Raw genomic sequence first — 20,033 nt, 5'->3', positions numbered from 1 at the left:
TTGTTGATTGTGGTGATTTATAAAAGAAAATGATATGCTTTAAAAGCATGGAAACCTACATTTTTAAGGGGAAACCATGGCAAAAATTTTCTAAAAATTAAACACTTAGAAAAATATTTTTAAACAAATATTTACAAGTATATTTTAAACCATAAATTTTCATATAAAGTTTGCCATAAATTTTGTTACAAAGATTATAAACATTGGAGGTTGGTTTTTGTAAATAAAAGTGACTAAATATATATTTAGGAAAATATATATTTAGATGTCACCATGTGTGTGATTATATGTATATTATGTGTATTAGTTATAGTATTTTAGGACTTGAAATAATATAACTCACCAAAATACCAAGAAATTACAATCCAAAATATTACCAAAATTACAAGAAATAAATATATAATTTATATCCAAAATATTGGTAAAACCGAATAAGGAATATAACCTACAAAAATATTCTGGAATTTAATTCATAAGTATATTTTGGTAATTAGTATTTTGGACACCAAGAAGAACAAAAATATGATTTTTACAATTGTTACAAAATATATCATATTTTTTACAAGGAGAAAAATATATTATTTTTGCTAAGTAAAAATATATATTTTTTCTTGAAATTTATTAGAAGATATACTATTTTTGGGAGAAAATATATATTTTCTTAAATAAACTTGGAACATATTATTTTTGGATGGAAAATGGATTTGTATATATTTTCTAAGTTAACTTGAAAATATACTATTTTTGAGACTTATATGAAAATAAAAATATTTTGCCAAGGGAAAAATTATAAATAATTTTTCTATGTAATATCTCTTAAAATATATATTTTGAGAATATATATTGATGAATTCTTATTAGAAATAATATTCCGGAAAAGTTTATACAAAAATTAAGTATAAGATACTTAATAAACACAATAAAAATACGTATTCTCGTACGTATAAATACACACCGGAATACGCCACCGATACTTGGCAAAAATACGCAAGGTTAAGAATACGAGTATGAATACCCCCATCCTTGGGGAATATATACATGTGCAAATACGTTATGTGACAAGTTAAAATATATTGTTTTAACTAATATTCCAAAAGTTAATAAATATAATTTAAGTTAAAATATTTATTATTTTAACAAATAATTATATACTTGGAATAACATTGATGACACAAAGAAATGTAACTCAAATATACTAAATAAGACCAAGGTCAAGGCATGACCCACCCATCTAATGAACCGTAGTACGCATGTAGGTAGTCGTGCAATACCAAGAACGCAAAACTGTGAGTTCATGTTCCCCCTTTTCTTTTAACTGTTTTCGGTTTTATGACTTCGGAGGTGAACTGCATGTTACAAATTGTTTACAAACGTTTATATGTGGTATGGTTAGCTAAGGAAAGGTACTGCTAGATCATGTGAGTGGTGGGTACAACGTTTAAGACCATTAATCCTCGTAGAAGGACCGAGGGACATGAGTGATAGATCTATTTGGGTGTAGCGATCCCCGCCCATGAGCCCATAGGATGGACCATGAGGTGACTATGTCTTACGGGCGGAGGCTGGTGCAAAATCTGCTAGGTTTGAGCCTTCCTGCATCACGTCACAAATATTAATGATGTATTCGCTACACATTAATTGATCTGTTTCCTTGTTGCTTTAGTACCAGTTTACAAGTACATACATACATACTTACAAATATTTTCAAGGATGTTCGTGCACACATACAAAACACATGAACTCGCTCAACTTTTGTTAATGTTTTCAAACTACATGTATTTCAGGAAACTAATTATGGATCTGGTGGGCGTCCAAGATATCAAGTTGTGTCTCAAATAAGTGATGTCTGAGTCGTGTGCTTTATCCTTGATAGGATATATGGTTTAAAGCCTCGTTTATATTAGAGTCTTTTGTGAAGTCCAGTATGGAACTTTAATCTTTGGTTGTAGTGTACTTGAATTTGAAGTCTTGGGTTTTGGTTACACAATGACGATTGTAATGTTTTGAAACTTAATATATGGATGAACATTATGGTTTTATCATATAGATGTTTGTTATGGTTGAATGCAATGATATTAGGCAAGTCACACATAATCACGCTTCTGCGAAAGTCAGGGAGTGACAGATATGGGGATTTTTGTGGATTTGGTTGTTGATTCAGAGATGATGGTGGAGGGTGGTGTGATGGTGGTTGTAGATGATGAAGGAGGGTGGTGGTGATCGGATGATTTTATCTAACAACGAAGGTCTGTTCGGAGATGCTCATTTAATTCCGGCATGTTCAGTTCGGTCAGGTGAATGTGATAAGATTAAAGCTTACGCAGCCACCGGCTGGACCATTGCCACTATTATCTTCAAGGAATGGTTCTCAGATTTAAACCGGCGCGGGTGGTGGCATCATTTTCCGGTAAAGGACCTAACGGGATGAACCCGGAGATTCTTATGATTGCTCCCGGAGTTAACATTTTTGCTGCATGAACCGATGCGGTTTGGCCGACGGGGTTAGGTTCTGATGCCTGAAAACTGAGTTTTAATATATTGTCCTGGACTTCGATGTCTTGTCCCATGTGAGTGGTGGTGCAACTTTGTTGAAGTCGATTAAAAAAGTGATAATGTGTTAGTGTGATTTTTCCCCACTATATTAAATTATTAATGCTTACATAATTTATCCTTGGAGTTGTATATAAAAAACGGTTTTAATCCCTGTAGTATACAATATATAGTTTTGCTATTAAATAAATCAGGTAAAAAGACTAAAATACTCTTAGGCAACCAGATTTAAATAAACAAAAATTAATTGGGTTAGCCTCAAAGGACATATCGTGTAAGAATTAGAAACATTAAGCACAGAACTCGTCAAGTTTTGCGACAAAGGATACTGCCTGCAAAAGGGTGTTAACGTAAAAGACAAAACTTTACTCTTTTTTTATTAATAGCAGTCGTAAATGTTGTAAAAAGCTGATGCCATACTTATGTTTTTAGTTTGTTACAGTTTTTGTAACAGGCCGAAAACACCACTTTAATTTTTTTTACAGCCTGCTTTGGAATATTTTAAACTAAGGGTGTAAAAAAACTAAGGTCGAAACTCGCACAAAAATATCAAGTTCTTTAAAAACGTCAAGTTCTCTAAATTCTCACAACGGGTTTTCTATTAATTTTTATCATATAAATAATAACATCCAAACAATAAACACATGTTGTCGCTCTATTTGCGACTGTCTCTTTCACCCTGAAACTCTCCACAAATTTTACCCAAGTGTCCTCCATACTTGTTACCCCACGTGTTTGCATGAAAATTAAAGCATATGCATTAAGTTTCCCTTTCCTGTCACACAGTCCCATCATCCCATCATGTTGGATTTTTCTCTACAATATCGTATATGTATTTTTTTAACAACGATTTTTCTCACCGGGGTAGGGTTTCTTTTAGTACTTGAACGTCTCTTAAATCTACTTCTGATTTTTTGTTCGAATACTGTCATATGGATAACGTTAACTTATCGTTGCAACCTGTAAAAACTAGTTGCAACATGTAAAACTACAATTTATAATGAGGTTTTGAAGGTAATAGTGAGCACAAAAAATATTGCAACAATATTCAATAACCATTTAAAAAGAATACTGAAACTACTTAATCGAATGCGAGACTTTTTTTTTAATATGTATAAATTGATCTTTTCTTAGTATTTATTTAAAATCTTGGTGTTGGCGTTTAAAAATCTAGAGGCAGTCGAAAACAATAACATATACTGATGTGTGCCGGTGAACCCACATAGTCCATTTTTTCCATGCATGTTTTTAGTGTTTAATTACTTTCAATGTTTCATTTATGTTTATAGTTTAAGTTAGTTTGTTAGTGGTTGTTGATGCACTTTTTGTGTCTGTCACTAGTCTTATATGTAATGTTGTATTTTGTACGGTCTTTATTGATTATCGAGTCTGTATTCGCAGTCGACCAAGTCGGATATCCTCCTATCCGCTTGTGTGTGACTTGTTTGTCTCTTTGTTTTATGTATTGGTCGTAAAACTATGCATGTTGCATGTTAAGGGTATATCTGTCATTTGTTTGTGTATTTGTGCCTTCTGTTTCTGCTGCATGTTGTTTGCAGAAACAGTCAACTGTTTGCAGGCTTTGGCGAAACACTATGTTTCGTCGAATACCTGTCGACGAAACAGACATGATAACTATTGGTTCTGTTTCGTCAAAGTGGTCAACGAATCATATGTGATTCGTTGACTGTTGGGCTTAGTCTTGGGCTTTCTTCTGTTTCGTCAGCCCAGATTGTGATTCGTCGAGCTTTTCAGCCCATCTGCTATATAAGGCACAGATGGTTCACAGTTTAGTCCTAGAGTTGAGAGAATACCCTTCAAGTTTGTAAGCTGTGTTTGTATCAGTTTGTCATTCTCAACCAGTTAATCAAACGAGTGTGTTTCTTTGGTTAACCATTGTGTGTTATTGTGTTCTATGTTTGATTGGATTAGTTAAGTGGATTCCGCACACTTAACTTTGTTTGTTATAAACAAGGCTTTGCTAGTGAAAATCGATCCTCCGATTTCGGGACCTACAAGTGGTATCGGAGCGTGGCTCTTATCCTTGTTTAAAATCAAACATAGTTCGGTTTGTTTTACAAGTATTTGTGTTCTTCTCAGAAATTGGTTCTCAATAACTTAATATTTTCTGGAAAAGATCTCATAAAAATTAGTGACTGTTTTGGTGTTTGCTAAAAATTTTACCAAAAACCTTGCTTGTTTAGGTGTTCACACATTAGCAGTAGGTTTTTGCTGAAAATTCTAGCCAAAAAATTGTGTTCGGAAGTTGCAAGTATACTGAAGTGCTCGTGTGTTCTTCAAACCTTCAAGAAATATTCAAACTGTTCTTGAGCATTTCCACTTTTTGATCCATATTTTTCAAGAGATAAGGTGTTTTCATGCTTTGAAAATTGAAATAGTCTGTACTATTATCCACCATACTTTTAGGTTGGTAAGAAAAGCATGGTTGAAAGTCGTGTGAGTTGACAGACAGTGTATAAACAAATCACCTACTTTTACCAACCCCTGACAACCTTTTTGACGAATCAGCTCTCGACGAATCAAGAAGTCAACGAATCAGAAAAGTGTTTCGCCAAAGTTCCCTTCGACGAATCAAAAGTGTTTCGCCAAAGTTCCCTTCGACGAATCACAAGTGTTTCGCCAAAGGTCCCTTTGACGAATCAAACATCTGTTTCGCCAAACTTCTTTGACGAAACAAAATCTGTTTCGTCATCAGTTGTTTCATCAAAACATAATTCTGTTTCGTAGAAAGTGTTTCGTCGTGAAAGTTATCACTTTTCAACAGAAGGTTTGCAAGTTCATCATAACATTGTGTTTTCAAGTGTTTGTTCAGGTATTCCACTAGTATACATCAAAAATGAGTTGTACAAGTCCGTGGGACTGGAGTACGGACCCACAACCCGGTCAAGATCAAACTTCCGCAGCCGCATGGGCAAGAAGTATGTTTCCTCAACCAGCGATCAGTGCAAGTCAATGGGCGTTGGTATCCAATCAGAATCAGAGTATTCAAAATCTTCTACTCAGCGAAAGTGAAACGGGCAGCAACAATCGCCCACCAAAGTTGAATTATATGAATGACTTTCCATCATGGAAAAACCGTTTTCACACATATGTTCAAGGGCAAAGCACCGAACTGTGGACGTGTTTCATCAATGCATTCAACCCTAATCTCGAAGTTGCAGCATCCACTTCAGCGGGTTATGCTAATATGCTTGAAGATGACAAGAAAGCCTTTGACTTGGAGAAAAAGGCTTTTGCAATTCTTACACAAGCGCTCACCAAAGAAATTTATCATCAGTTCTCTTACTGCAAAGACACGAAAACTTTATGGGAGGCCTTAGTAGCAAGAGGAGAAGGCAATGCAGCTACTCGAAAGTCTCGCCATGATTTGTTAAAGAAAGAATTTGAATCATTTCAGTTTGTTTTTGGAAAATGAGACCCTAAATGATATGACTACACGTTTTTATCACTTGATTAGTGAAATGTTTGCTTATGAGGTTATAGCATCTCAACAGGAAATGGTGACTAGATTTGCTGATGCTCTACCTCCAAAGTGGAGTTCATTTATTGAGCTGCTGAAGCATACGGGTACTCTGAATACAGTCAATATCTATGAATTCATTCAGAAGCTGGAACACAAGAATGATGAAGAAATCCGGAAAGCTAAACGAGTTCCTGCTCCTCAAAATATGGAAATGTATCTTCCAGGTTTTGACGCCTTGGCCAGATCCAGTGCTGCTCAGCAACCAAAATTGCAAACGGCATTTGTGTCCAATACAAGTTCCTTTCCGTTTCCTCAGTCAGCTCCTGCACTGGTTTTTGATCCAAGGGCTTATATTCCAACACCACAACCTCCACCTCAAGTTAATCCCGCACAACCTCAATTTGATCCGAGGGCTTACATTCTTGTCCCATCAGAACCACAACCACAAGTCCAATCACAACAACAAGCTCATTATACCAACAATCCTCAACCTTAACCTCAAAACCCTAACACTATCCGAGTCGACACCTCAAACCTTTCTCAAGTTAGCATTGAAGTAGCAAAGGAGCATATGGAACTTATCAATACAATGGTCAGTGCTTATTGCGGTTTGGTAGCCGGTCAGATTGGAAACATCAACATGACCCACGAAGATTATCAACAAATCGACAAGGATGAAATGGAGTTGATGGATATCAAATGGGCTTTTGCTAGTGCAATTAGAAGGGCAAAAGACTTCATGGCTCGAACTGGAAGAACTTCGTTGGAAGGCAAGAAGGATACGAAGTACGGGTTTGATATAAATGCTGTCACATGCTTCAATTGTGGCGAGAAAGGGCACTTCAAACGTGAGTGCACCCGACCAACTAAACAAGGCAATCACAACCCATTCAGAAACTAGACGAGTACTTCAAATGTGAATGCCCAGCAAGAGAATCGTGACAGGAGGATGGTGGCAGTCAACAACAATCAGAGCCAGTCCGGACCATCAAATCCCAATCGGGCTTTGACTGTTCAAGCTGATGAAGGATGTGACTGGTCTGTACAGTTTGGGGAAGTCGATCAAGGAGGTGGAACAGCATGTTATGCAAAGATCATCAATCACATTAAGCATGTTCATAAGGAAGAGTTTTCTTAAAGTGACGACAGTTCTGGTTATTCTGGGAGTTTTGATGAAGAAGGTTCTATTTCTGGGGATAATCACTCTGAGCCTGATGTGAAGGAGGAAGCAGGATCTGATGTTGAAGATTTATTAAATGAAGCTAAGGAGTTGAAAAGTCAGAAATCAGTTCTGATCAAGAAGGCTGCTGCTGTATCTAAGGAAATGGAGAAATTCTTTTCTGAAGATGGATCTTTTTCTTTTCAAACTGCCTTTATGGCAAACGTCTCAGCCTCTTTGAGTCAGGTAAATTCTGAAACTCCTGCCCCTAGTATTTGTAAATCTTGCGCAGATATGAAACTTGAATCAGAAAAGCTTCATAGTCATAATCAAAATTTGGTTATTGAACTATCTAAATGCAAAGAGGCAAATATGGCTTTAACTCGGAATGAAAAAGAATTTAAATCTGTAATCGAAACATTAAAGAAAAGCGTGTCCGAAGTGAACAAAGTGGTTTACCATAAACAAGTGAGTATAAATGAGTACATAAATATTGTTGAGGAAACCAAAAAGCAACTAGCCATTGCCAAGTGCGAGCATGATGCAATCAAACAAAAATTGGAAAGTTATTCTAACTCCCGATTTGTGCTTGATCACATCATCGATGTTCAACAACTGAAAGGAAACAAGAAAGGTGTAGGGTATGAGAAATGTCCACCCCCTTTGAGACATAACTATACCAAAATGCCTGATGAAGAAGATATGCCACGGTATGAACCCAGTGTGCCTCTTGATTATGAGGAATTTTCTACTGGCCTAGGGTTCAAACCGGACAGTTCTTCAAATACATCCTCTAAGCAACAAGAAACCTCAACATCCATGAAACAAAGTCCTCCAATTATCGAGGACTATGAGTCATCGGATGATGAATCAGAATTAGATGTAAGTGATCAGGATAAATCACTTGACAAGATGAAAGGAGTAGTAATTCCACTTGAGAATCACATTCTTTGTGATCCTGATACTCCTGCTGTTCCATCAGTTGTCAAACAAGTGATAGATCCTGTCAAAGTTGACAAGACGTCTGTGTCTGCTGTTAAAAGCAGTACTGTGTTGTATACATTGGTTGGTGGTGATAAAATCTACTCAGATCGCGATTTTCCAATTGAAAATGTCAATCAATCTTTGATTGATAAAGTCTTTGAAGATAACACAAACAAATTTTTGGGAAAACACTTCCGGGAATTGTTGTAACACAATGTGATCCAATTCCTAAGGCTGAGATCAGAAAACAGTTTGGTAATCAAAAATCACCAACCACTCAACAACCTAGTGCTTCTAATGGTAAACAACCTGTCAAGCGAGCTCAAAAGCCTAATGTCTCTCAAATGAAATCTGAAACGAAAGGAGCTCGTTTTCAAAAGAAAGTGAAAGATGTCAAATTCGTGTCATCCAAGGGTACTGATAAGATTGAGACTTTTGAGAACAAGTCAAACACCGATTTTGTACAACAAGTCACGATCTTAAAACGTAACAGTGATAACAATTACACTCAACATACAAACGGGTGTGATGAAAAGGCTAGTACCTCAGGTTCCACGGGATTGACATCTTGTGGTCAATCAAATTCTCCTAAATTTGTGGAAAGGAGAACATGCTTTAAATGTGGGGAATTTGGGCATATCATTAAAAATTGCCCAAACGCTCCAAAGGATAAATTTGTTGAGAAAGCATCACCTAAAAAGGTTCACCCTCAACGTCGGTCAGTTTCACCAAAACATGATAAATGAACAGTTAAAGAACAAGAAACGAAGCAACGACGTAAGAACATAAAAACTGTTGAAAAAGCTTTAAAATCTGAAGTTAAAACAGTTAAAAGGGAACCAAGTGTTTCACAACCAGTCAAACCAGAAGCTTCAAAAACTGTTTACAACACTCAATCTGGTAGGCAAAAACAAACTTGGAAACCTAAAGCGGGTGATAGTTCAGGGGGAGCTACTGTTTTTGAGAATCACCAACAAATTGAGATCACGTTTCGTGATGCTCAGGGACGACCAGAAAACTACAAGAAAATTGGCACTCGATGGGTTTTCAAATGCAAGAAGGACGACCGCGGAGTGGTTATTCGTAACAAGGCAAGATTGGTCGTTCAGGGATTTCGTCAAATCGAGGGGATTGACTACAATGAAGTCTATGCACCAGTTGCTCGTCTGGAAGCTATTCGGATCTTTCTTGCTTACGCTTCATTTAAAGGATTCAAAGTCTACCAGATGGATGTCAAAAGTGCTTTTCTTCATGGGATAGTTCAAGAAGAGGTGTATGTCGAACAGCCTCCAGGTTTCGAAGATCCTGTCCATCCCGATCGGGTTTGGTTGCTCAACAAAGCTCTTTATGGTTTACATCAAGCACCTAGAGCTTGGTACGCAACCCTATCCAACTATCTTCTGGAGAATGGATTTCGACGAGGTCTTATTGATTGCACTCTCTTTATCAAGGAACAAAATGGAGATCTTCTGCTGGTGCAGGTATACGTTGATGATATCATATTTGGTTCCACTAACGAGTCTTTGTGCAGGCAATTCGAGCGTATTATGCAGGAAAAGTTCGAGATGAGCGCTATGGGGGAGATGAATTTCTTTTTGGGCCTACAAGTTCAGCAAACCGAGTCTGGGATATTCATCCATCAGACTAAATATGTTGGTGACATCTTGAGCCGGTTCCAGATGTCAGATGCAACGCCCATTGGTACCCCTCTTCCGCAGAATCACGGGATTACTCCGGATTTGAAGGGTGAAAGCGTCAACTCCTCCTATTATCGTGCTATGATCGGGTCTCTCATGTATCTTACTGCTTCGAGGCCTGACATCATGTATCCAACGTGCCTGCTCGCAAGATATCAAGCTAATCCGAAGGCCTCCCATTTGTCAGCTGCAAAAAGGATTTTTCGCTATTTGAAGGGATGTCCAGACACCGGTCTTTGGTACCCTAGGGATGATAGCTTTGATTTGACTGCATACAGTGATTCTGATTTCGGCGGTTGCAAAATTGACGGCAAATCAACAACAGCAGGATGTCAGTTCTTAGGAAGTCGCCTGGTTACGTGGCAGTGCAAAAAGCAGACGTGTGTTGCTACATCAACCTGTGAAGCAGAATACATTGCTGCCTCCAGTTGTTGCTCCCAAGTCTTGTGGATACAACAACAAATGCGCGACTACGGTTTTGAATTCCTATCTACTCCTATTTTTGTTGATAACAATGCTGCCTTACAGATCACTAGAAATCCTGTGCAGCATTCCAAGACCAAACACATCGAAATTAAATATCACTTCATACGTGATTGTTTTGACAAAAGATTAATCGATGTTGTTCATATCCCCACCGATCACCAACGTGCCGACCTGTTTACTAAAGCATTTGATAAATCACGGTTTGATTATCTACTTTTGGTCAACGGCATTAAGGTGATACCCGAGTAAACCGCTTTGGCTAATCGTTTTTGTAAATATTTTCTTTCAAAATTCGAAAAATACAAAAAGATTTTCACTTTCGTAATCTTTTAGCATTTTAGGGGGAGAAAATTTCAAGAAAATACAAAAACATTAGAAAAACTCAAAAATCCAAAAAGATGTCTTTATGATTCTGTCTTTTCATTTGAAAAATTCAAAAAAAAATAGAAAACCCAAAAATGAGTTTCTTGGACAAAGGAAGGTGATGATATTTGTAACAACTGTCACTAAAATCCATAATTAGGATGGTAATTAGCTATTAAGGAAACCCTAATTGAGACACCCAAGTGATTCTACGCAAACCCTAAAATTTTCAGAATCATCAGAATCAGGATCAGGGCCCCTAAAACTCAGGGGGGGCAAAACCCTAGTTACGATTATCCTCATAACTATCTGTCAAATTCGAAATTTAAGAAACTGTCGACTCATCCAGCCTACATGCACGAAGGGCTACCCTATGAAGTAGGGTGACCCCTCGCGTAGCGCGACGCCCATGGGGGTACCCCTCGCGCTACGCGACGGGGGTCAAATTTCGTGTATAAATAGAGGAGTCTGGGACTTGAATTTGAGAGTTGAAACGACGAAAAAACTCACTGTATACGCTGAATTATAGCAGAAATCGTTCACAACACACACAATTCACGAATCGCTGCCGCAATCAGGGTAATAACTCGATCGCTATTACGATTCAACGTCCGATCGATTATAACTATCCAACGATAGTCCAGGTGCTGCTCAATTGAGCTTGTACTTTGATTATTCGTCGTGATTTCGACTTGAATATTAGAGTGCTGTTCGAATTCGGACTATGCTCTGTTATTCGTTGTGAATCCGATTGAATTATCGAGTATTGCACTGATTAATCATTGTGAAGGTTTAATCTCGTGAAGTGACGTAATTGCTGTATTAGTTACTAACCTGTGTGTGTGCATTGTGTTAAATTAGGTTTAATCAAGGCTAATCAGTAGGCATTATCTATTTGCTCGTTAATCTGCAATGTGAGTCATTCTTCTTTTTAACTGTTTTCTCACAGTTTGTGAGTAAGTATTACAATACCTCAAATTATTTTCAAAGTTATAATTACAGGGATTAAGTCTTTGTAATCACCAAATTACAGCTGGTATGTGGGGTATTGTGCACATTACTATTTTTATCACTCTATGTGAGTGAGTATTACTCTATGTGAGTAATTATTACTCTGTGTGAGTAAACCGTCACTATTGGGGCAACGGGACCCAATAGTGGTATGACCACAGTCACAGATCCGGTCGAGTGACAAATACCCATTCTTGATAATTGGTTGATAGAAACATTGTAATCGCTCTTAATACTGTGATTTATAACTAACGGGTCGTTTTAGAAAATGGAATGATTCACTCAGTATTCCCCCGCTGACAAAACCTTTTTCAAACATGTTTCAGGTGATCTGTGTGATCCAGGAAAAGTGCAGTAAAGCACTACAAGCTCAGAGAAGTGGCTCATTGTGAATAAATAAATAAAACATGTTTTGGAAAATAATGATTTCTGTGTGAAATCAACTGATTGTAAATGATGGGATTTATCCCTAAAAACTTCGTGTAATATATTAAAACGAGCATTTTCCGGTGAAAAGATCCTGTTGTAAAAAGACTTCCGCTGTCGCATAAATTAAATACCACGGGTACCACACTGAAATCTGCATCGCGGGCCCCGACTACGTCCAGGGTGGGTCGGGGGCCGCGACAATATTCACTGGTGTGGTCGGTCAACATGGTTAAAATCGTTAAACAAATGATAAGTATCTCTTCTAACGATGTATCGGTAGGCTCACAATCAAACTAAAATGTGCAGGATGATACAAACCTAAGGACTTCAAGTCAGATGGGAACCATTCATTGGCATATGGTCTTGGTACCGAAATTTCGTTTGATAGATTGCCGAGGTTCTGAGATATTCGGTCTTTATGCTGCTTATCATCTGGGTATCATGGTTGTATCTTTTACCGAAAAATAACGGGGACGCAAGTCTAGATCTTCCATGATACCATACATACGTGTACATATTGCATCCGACCTCAATAAGTGATAAACAATCACATGTCCAAACTAATAAGTGATAAAATATCACATCTATCCGGGAGTCAAGTTCGTCTCTCTGTTGTACGAAAGTACTGACCTGTTCACGGACTTGCTCCTATGCCCTCATGCATCGAAAATCAAGTTCCTCATCAATAAGTGATTCTATCACATAGGGATTGGTTTTCAAATCAAAATAAGTGAGTATCTCACATCTTATACGGTCAAACAGATGATAATCGGTATACTCACCGGTAAGATGAATTCTTGTGCATACCTTGATACGGGAATGTGTCGTGAAGTGGATTCACATCGACTTGTAAGTATAATTCTTACCGTAAAGCGTATCTCCTAAGTGTGATTACGTTTGATAAGCATGAGTTTATGTGGACAACAATATCGATAATCGAGGTAGTATACTTATCAAGAACTTTAAACAGAAATCAAATCATGTTGACTAAGACCGTAAGCTGGTATGATTCCTTATCCTTGAAACTCGCAAAAGTTGCATCTATATAGTTGTTTATCTTGTCAATTTCAATTGCATTTAGTTTACTTTTCAGCGTTTTAAGATTTACTCGTAGTGTAGTGTTTAAGTGTGTTTTGATTATGCCAAAGATGTTGCTTAGTGTTTATGACCGGAAGCCTGAAACCTACTTCATAAATCGTCCTTGTATTTGAAAATTCAAACTAATGTCAAAATGGTAAATTGCTAAAACCTGTGTGAAGTATGCAAAATATTTCATGCCTTGGTGATTTTGAAACAGAGGTCGACGAATCAAAACATAGTCGACGAAACAAACTGCTGTTGACGAAACAGAAATTGGTCAAAGTCAAAGTGTGAGCATTGGTCAACTTTTGGTCAATCTGTTTAGGGTTTGACGAAACAGATTGTCTCGTCAAGATGTTGACGAAACAGGAAGCCCAAAATCTGTTTCGCCATGGGCTAAATTCTCAGGCCCAAGTCAAGCCCAATTTCAGTTTCGTCAAAGCCCAGCATGCGATTCGTCAATTTCTATTTCGCCAAAAAGGTGAGTCGGTGTATAAAAGTCCTTCATGTCAGTAGAGTTGGTTACTATTTTCAAACCACTCAAGTTTCAACTGTTGATCTCCTCTCCCAAACACTCAAAACCCATTGTTGCGGTAACCCCATTTTTCACTCATATCTTCAGATTCTCATCAAAATCTCACAAAAATCAAAGGTGCAATCTTGTTCATTGTTATGTCTTCGGTATTTGGCACCATCGGGTTTCACCGGAAACCATCGGAAACCCCCTCTGTGACCGGATTTCCTTTTAATATTACATGTTTTTTTATATTAAACTTGTTGCCATTACCTTATATGACTGTTAAATCTAAGCATGTTGTGTTTGTTTTGCCTATGATTCGGGTTGGGGTTTGGATGAAAAACAGAGTATTGTAAACCATGTGAAAGTTCAATGTTTTTAAGTGGGTTTTTAACCGAAAACAGGGTTTTTATCATCTTAGGATAGGATCTAAAACTTGTTTAGGTTATTCATTAAGTTGTTGTTGATTTATGATCATCTGCACTCGATTTGAATGATGTTTGGCGAAACGCCCAAATTTTGAAACCCTAACTCCGGCGAATCGCAGTCGGCGAATCACAGTCAGCGAATCAGATCTTTGACGAATCAAAATAGTCAACGAAACAGAGATGGTCAAACATTCTTCTGTTTCGTCAAAGACATTATTGACGAATCGGAAGAGTCAACGAATCAGAACTGGTCAATACCAGACTCTGTTTCGTCAAACTTGTTTCTGTTTCGTCAAAGGATCTTTTGACGAATCACAGTGGTCAACAAAACAGATTTGGTCAACTATCAGTTTCTGTTTCGTCAAGCCATCCTCTGTTTCGTCAATTGTTTTCTGTTTCGCCGACCATGCCTTAGAAAATTTAACAGTTTGCAAGTGTTCACAGTGGACATGGTTTGACAGTCTGTCTGTCAAGTGGATACATGAACTTGTATCCATACATGTCTAAATGCATATGTAAGTGATTGTCGCTTATTGTGGACGTTTTCAAATTGCAGATGGCGCCGAAAGAAGGTAAAAGGAAGCCGGCAACCAAGAAGGAAAATAAGACGGAGGAGGAAATTATGTCCGAAAAACGCCATAACCAGATTGCTTACTTGGATCCGGAGGAGAAACTTACTGAATTAAAAGACATTACCAAGTGGATCCGGGAATCTCGTATCAACTATGCGGTTACGTTCACAACGCCAGTGTACAAGTCTCTCGTCAAGGCGTTCTGGGATTCCGCGAATGTTGGTCAAGTTGATGGTAAGGAAGTTATCAGTGGACGTGTTGAAAATGTGGATGTAATCGTGTCCCCGGATATTCTAAATGAAGTTCTTCAGTTACAAGATAGTCCGGACGCTCCAGATTCTGTCCCGATTATGTGTACTCGAGGCTGTTTATTACGGATGAAATGCACCGGAGATATCTTTAGCACGCAGATTAATAAAGGTGATCTGCGGCTGTGATACAAATTTCTGCTACATGTTCTGATCTAGTGTTTGAGCAATAAACAGGCCGGTTACGACATGGCTGGCAACGATCTCGTGGGTCTTTTGGTGGCCTTAGTGCTAAACAAACCGTTTAGCATTTCAAGGTACATCTTTGAGAACATGAAGGAGAATTTAACAAGAACAGGAAAGAACAGGACCATTGGAAGCAAGTACTGGATGTATCCACGTTTTCTACAGATGATAATGAATGTTCAACATCCAAGTCTTCCAAAAGCAGACAACGATGTGCTAAAGATAGAGGCTATGAACTTCAACTCGTTACGAATTATCAAGAACTTAGCTCACAAAAGATACAAGGAGAGCGTTCCTCCAAGAAAATTATTTGGTGCTCTTCATAACACAGCGTACGTTGCTCCTGCAGACAACAAGTGGCGTCATGAAGATAGTCAGTCTGATGATGAAGAACCTGAGCTGAAAAGAATGATGAGTGAGAAGTTTGGTCCTGAACCAGATGTGTCTGATGAATCGGACAGTGATGATGATGGTAATGAAGGTGGTGATGGTGGTGATGTTGGTGCCGTTGGTGCATCAAGTGTAGGAACTACTGGTGGCGTATCAGCTGGTGGTACTTCTGTTGGTGGTACCTCAGCAGGGGGAGTGTCAGCTGGTGACACATCAGCCGGTGGTGATGATGAGGCTGATTCTGACTCTAATGATGATCTTTTACTTGAACCTGGATACGAGATGTATCTGGATGAACGCGGGGTAAGAAGATACAGGAAGATCAGACAGGAAGATGATCCGGAATATGTTCCTTCTGATCCTGAAACGGAACGTGCAAGAAAAAGAAAAGCCGAAAAATCAACAGAGCATCAGAAGAAAAAGAAAGCTCGGAGATACTTGAGTACCTCCTCCCGAGGTTCTGTGCCACAAGCTCCTATTCCAGAACCACCTGTGGTATCGTCACCGTCTGCAGCTCAACCTGTGTCTCCTCAGGCGACTCCACAGCGATCAATGGCAGCTTCAATTCGAGCAACCACAGCTCAGCCTAGTGGTGAACGCCAAAGGATTTTCACGGATATGACACAGGAAGAAAAGAATAATTTCTTGTTTATGCAATTTGAGGCTGCAGCAGACCGCATTCAAAGACAGGCTGATTTTATTCGTATCACGAAGAATGATCAAATCCATCATCAAGTGGAGATTGATAGGTTGAAATCTACTGTTGGTGAACAACAAGCTACAATTCAACGCCAACAAGTAGAGATCGACTTTCTTAAGGCTGAAAACGTTCGGTTAAGAGCTGCAGACGAAGAGAGACAAAGAAGTAGCTCTGTACTTCAAAAGCTGGCTGAAGACCTGAGAAATAGATGCGATGCCATGAAAGAGTGGTATGACTCGCGAAATACCACAATACTTGAAGGGGCTAGGAAGATGAGTGCTAACTTCGATTTTCTCCGTAAACGAGTTGCTACTTTGTGGGAGGATAGGTGTAAGCAGCAAGAAATTCTGCAGAAAAGGGATGAAGATCCTAAGGATCAAGGGAATCCTGATTCAGCTGCTACAACACAACAGCCCCCAGCTGGTACATCATCTGCTATAGTCGTTTATCAGTCGTCAGTGATAGGATCATCTCAAGGGACATCCAGCGGTACAGTCGGTGAAGAACAATTACTTGAAGCTTTAGCTGGTACACCCTCTGTCCCTAGTTCAGCTGACTTGGCATTACAGGTTGTGCATCCGGTTACCGGAGAATCTCTTGAAGAGGGTGAGATTGTTGATGATCTCACGCCTCAACAGTTGATCACATTGAAAGCGATGCGAGACATTAATGATGATGAAGTTGAGAAGATGCCAAGTGAGCCGGAGTCTATAAATGTTGAAAACGTTGATGAGATTGTCTTCGAGGGTGATGTGAAGAAATCATCGTATGTTGTACAGGATGGTACCGAATTTGCTCCGTTTGATGAAGACTGGTTGAAAGACAACGTTGAAGATATTGATGAACATCTGAAAAACCGTGATACTTCAGAGAATGCCACGGATGCGTTCGCTGCGTGGCGTCAACGGTTTTTATCGAGGGTTTCAAAGCCTGTTCCAGAGGCTACACAAGTTGATTTCTTACAGCTGGAAAAGGCTAAGCCTAGTGGGCGAATCCTGTGTTGGATGTTTGTTAAGGAAATTCATTGTGTTGCAATCAAGCGGGAGTTCGGGATCCAGTATTTTAGGTCACTGCTGAGCATCCTATCTTTTCCATTTTATGATATGGCTGCTTTGACAAAGATAGATCTCATCAATTGCTCAAAATATGATGGTGCGACGTTATTTGAGCGATTGATTAGAATGAACAAGAAATCAGGGTGGAAAGACAAGTCTTACAAGCCGCAGTTCCCCAGGCATCAACAGATAAAATTCACTCTTGATCCGGAAACCAACACCGGGAGATACAAGCTTGTGTACGAGCCGGCGAGAGTGGTGGACAAAATTCCGTTAATGCCGATGAAACAAGATTTTCTTGGTGATATGCGCTTATGGTGCTATGATCCCGACTCTCATGAGGCAGTTATTGTGTTTAACGGTGATAAGGAAAACTTCAGGATGTTGGATCCTATGTGGATAGTCAATATGTCTGCATCCGACATCACCAAGCTGTACCGGCATGACATCTTTTATGAAGACAAGGATGCACACCAGGCACTAAAGTTTCAGCGCGTCGCCTGCTACTGTTACTACAGGGGAATCCATTCGGGCAGTTCCTGGTCCGAACGTCACTGAAGAAGAAAGAAATGAAGACCGAAGACGAGTAACAGACAAGGGGGAGTTTGTTGATGCACTTTTTGTGTCTGTCACTAGTCTTATATGTAATGTTGTATTTTGTACGGTCTTTATTGATTATCGAGTCTGTATTCACAGTCGACCAAGTCGGATATCCTCCTATCCGCTTGTGTCTGACTTGTTTGTCTCTTTGTTTTATGTATTGGTCGTAAAACTATGCATGTTGCATGCTAAGGGTATATCTGTCATTTGTTTGTGTATTTGTGCCTTCTGTTTCTGCTGCATGTTGTTTGCAGAAATAGTCAACTGTTTGCAGGCTTTGGCGAAACACTCTGTTTCGTCGAATACCTGTCGACGAAACAGACATGATAACTATTGGTTTTGTTTCGTCAAAGTGGTCAACGAATCATATGTGATTCGTTGACTGTTGGGCTTAGTCTTGGGCTTTCTTCTGTTTCGCCAGCCCAGATTGTGAATCGTCGAGCTTTTCAGCCCATCTGCTATATAAGGCACAGATGGTTCACAGTTTAGTCCTAGAGTTGAGAGAATACCCTTCAAGTTTGTAAGCTGTGTTTGTATCAGTTTGTCATTCTCAACCAGTTAATCAAACGAGTGTGTTTCTTTGGTTAACCATTGTGTGTTATTGTGTTCTATGTTTGATTGGCTTAGTTAAGTAGATTCCGCACACTTAACTTTGTTTGTTATAAACAAGGCTTTGGTAGTGAAAATCGATCCTCCGATTTCGGGACCTATAGTGGTATACTAGTGGGAGTTAATCTTTTTTGTTTCAGTTGTTTAATTACGTAAGGATATAAGGCAATCCGTAGTGGGACGGTATATGGCGGTTGAGTGAGCTATGGCACCCCATAGCGTACGGCCACACCGCTATGGCCAGTGCTATGGGTTTTTTTTGTGTCCTCACGAAATACATAACGCTGGAAAACTTGAAGGTTTCAAAAAAATGACCGTTGAGCGGTCATGTTAATTAAAAAAATAAATTCTTTTAAATTTCTATATATAATCACCTTTTCAACTCATTTTTTAAACAATCTACCACTATCTTCTATCTGTCTTTATTTTATAAAAATCTAGGTTTTTATACAATGCATCCCTACAACAGCGGTTTTGTTCCTCCGCGTTCTAGTGCGGACACGAACCAAACGACCAATCCTAGCCAACCCATTTCTCCGATTCCCACTCGACCCGCCCCCTACGGATCCGGTTTTGTCGAGTACAATCAAAATCAAACCGGCTTTATGAACCTACTGAACCAGCCCCTCTCATGGAACCCAAATCTATACGGTTGGAACCCGAATTACAACATGGGAGGAATCAGGTCGTCTCAAGCCTTCGGCTCGCCACTACGCGAGCCCGACTTTATCCCGGATACACAAACGAAGCCACAACCGGTAGTAGAGGAGGCGCAACAAAACAAAACCAAACGCAACCATAAAAAGATCGAGGAGGCGGGAGTCATCGTCGATGGGATCCGACTTGACTAATGCCTTTCGGAGATGAAACGACGCCTTCAAGACATACTTGACCTAGGGGATCAACATATGGAAGAGAATCGGGAAGTGACCGAGATTATACGGGATAGACAATGAGAAAAAGAATTTGAATTCTACTCGAAACTGCACGACCACCTAACCGGAAAAGCGTTGAAGATGGCGATACAACAAAATGAGTGAACCGAAAAAAGTATAATCTTTGAGTTTTACAGTTTTTTTTTATTTTATTGTAATGTTTTTTAATTTAATGAAATGGTTTTTTTTTTACTTTTTTAATGGTTTTTAATTTTATAAATTTACAAATTAATTATAAAAATTAGAAAATTAATAATTGAGTAATGATAGGTATGAGGCTTTACGACTACACTCTCTTTTGATATAAAGCTCCATAAAGCCCCTCTCTTGCCCTTTTCACCAGTTGTTGTCGCATAACGCCCCCTAAAGGGCTTTATGACTACACATGGTATAAATAGCCAATAGTATTTTCATTAGGGATTATGAATGAAAATTATGAAATTAGTCTGATTATCCCTCTATAATTCTAATCTGATTTCCATCTATTTTC

This window comes from Helianthus annuus, chromosome 11 (assembly GCF_002127325.2).
Source record: "Helianthus annuus cultivar XRQ/B chromosome 11, HanXRQr2.0-SUNRISE, whole genome shotgun sequence".
NCBI classification, from domain to species: domain Eukaryota; kingdom Viridiplantae; phylum Streptophyta; class Magnoliopsida; order Asterales; family Asteraceae; genus Helianthus; species Helianthus annuus.
This window is presented reverse-complemented; position numbering follows the sequence as displayed.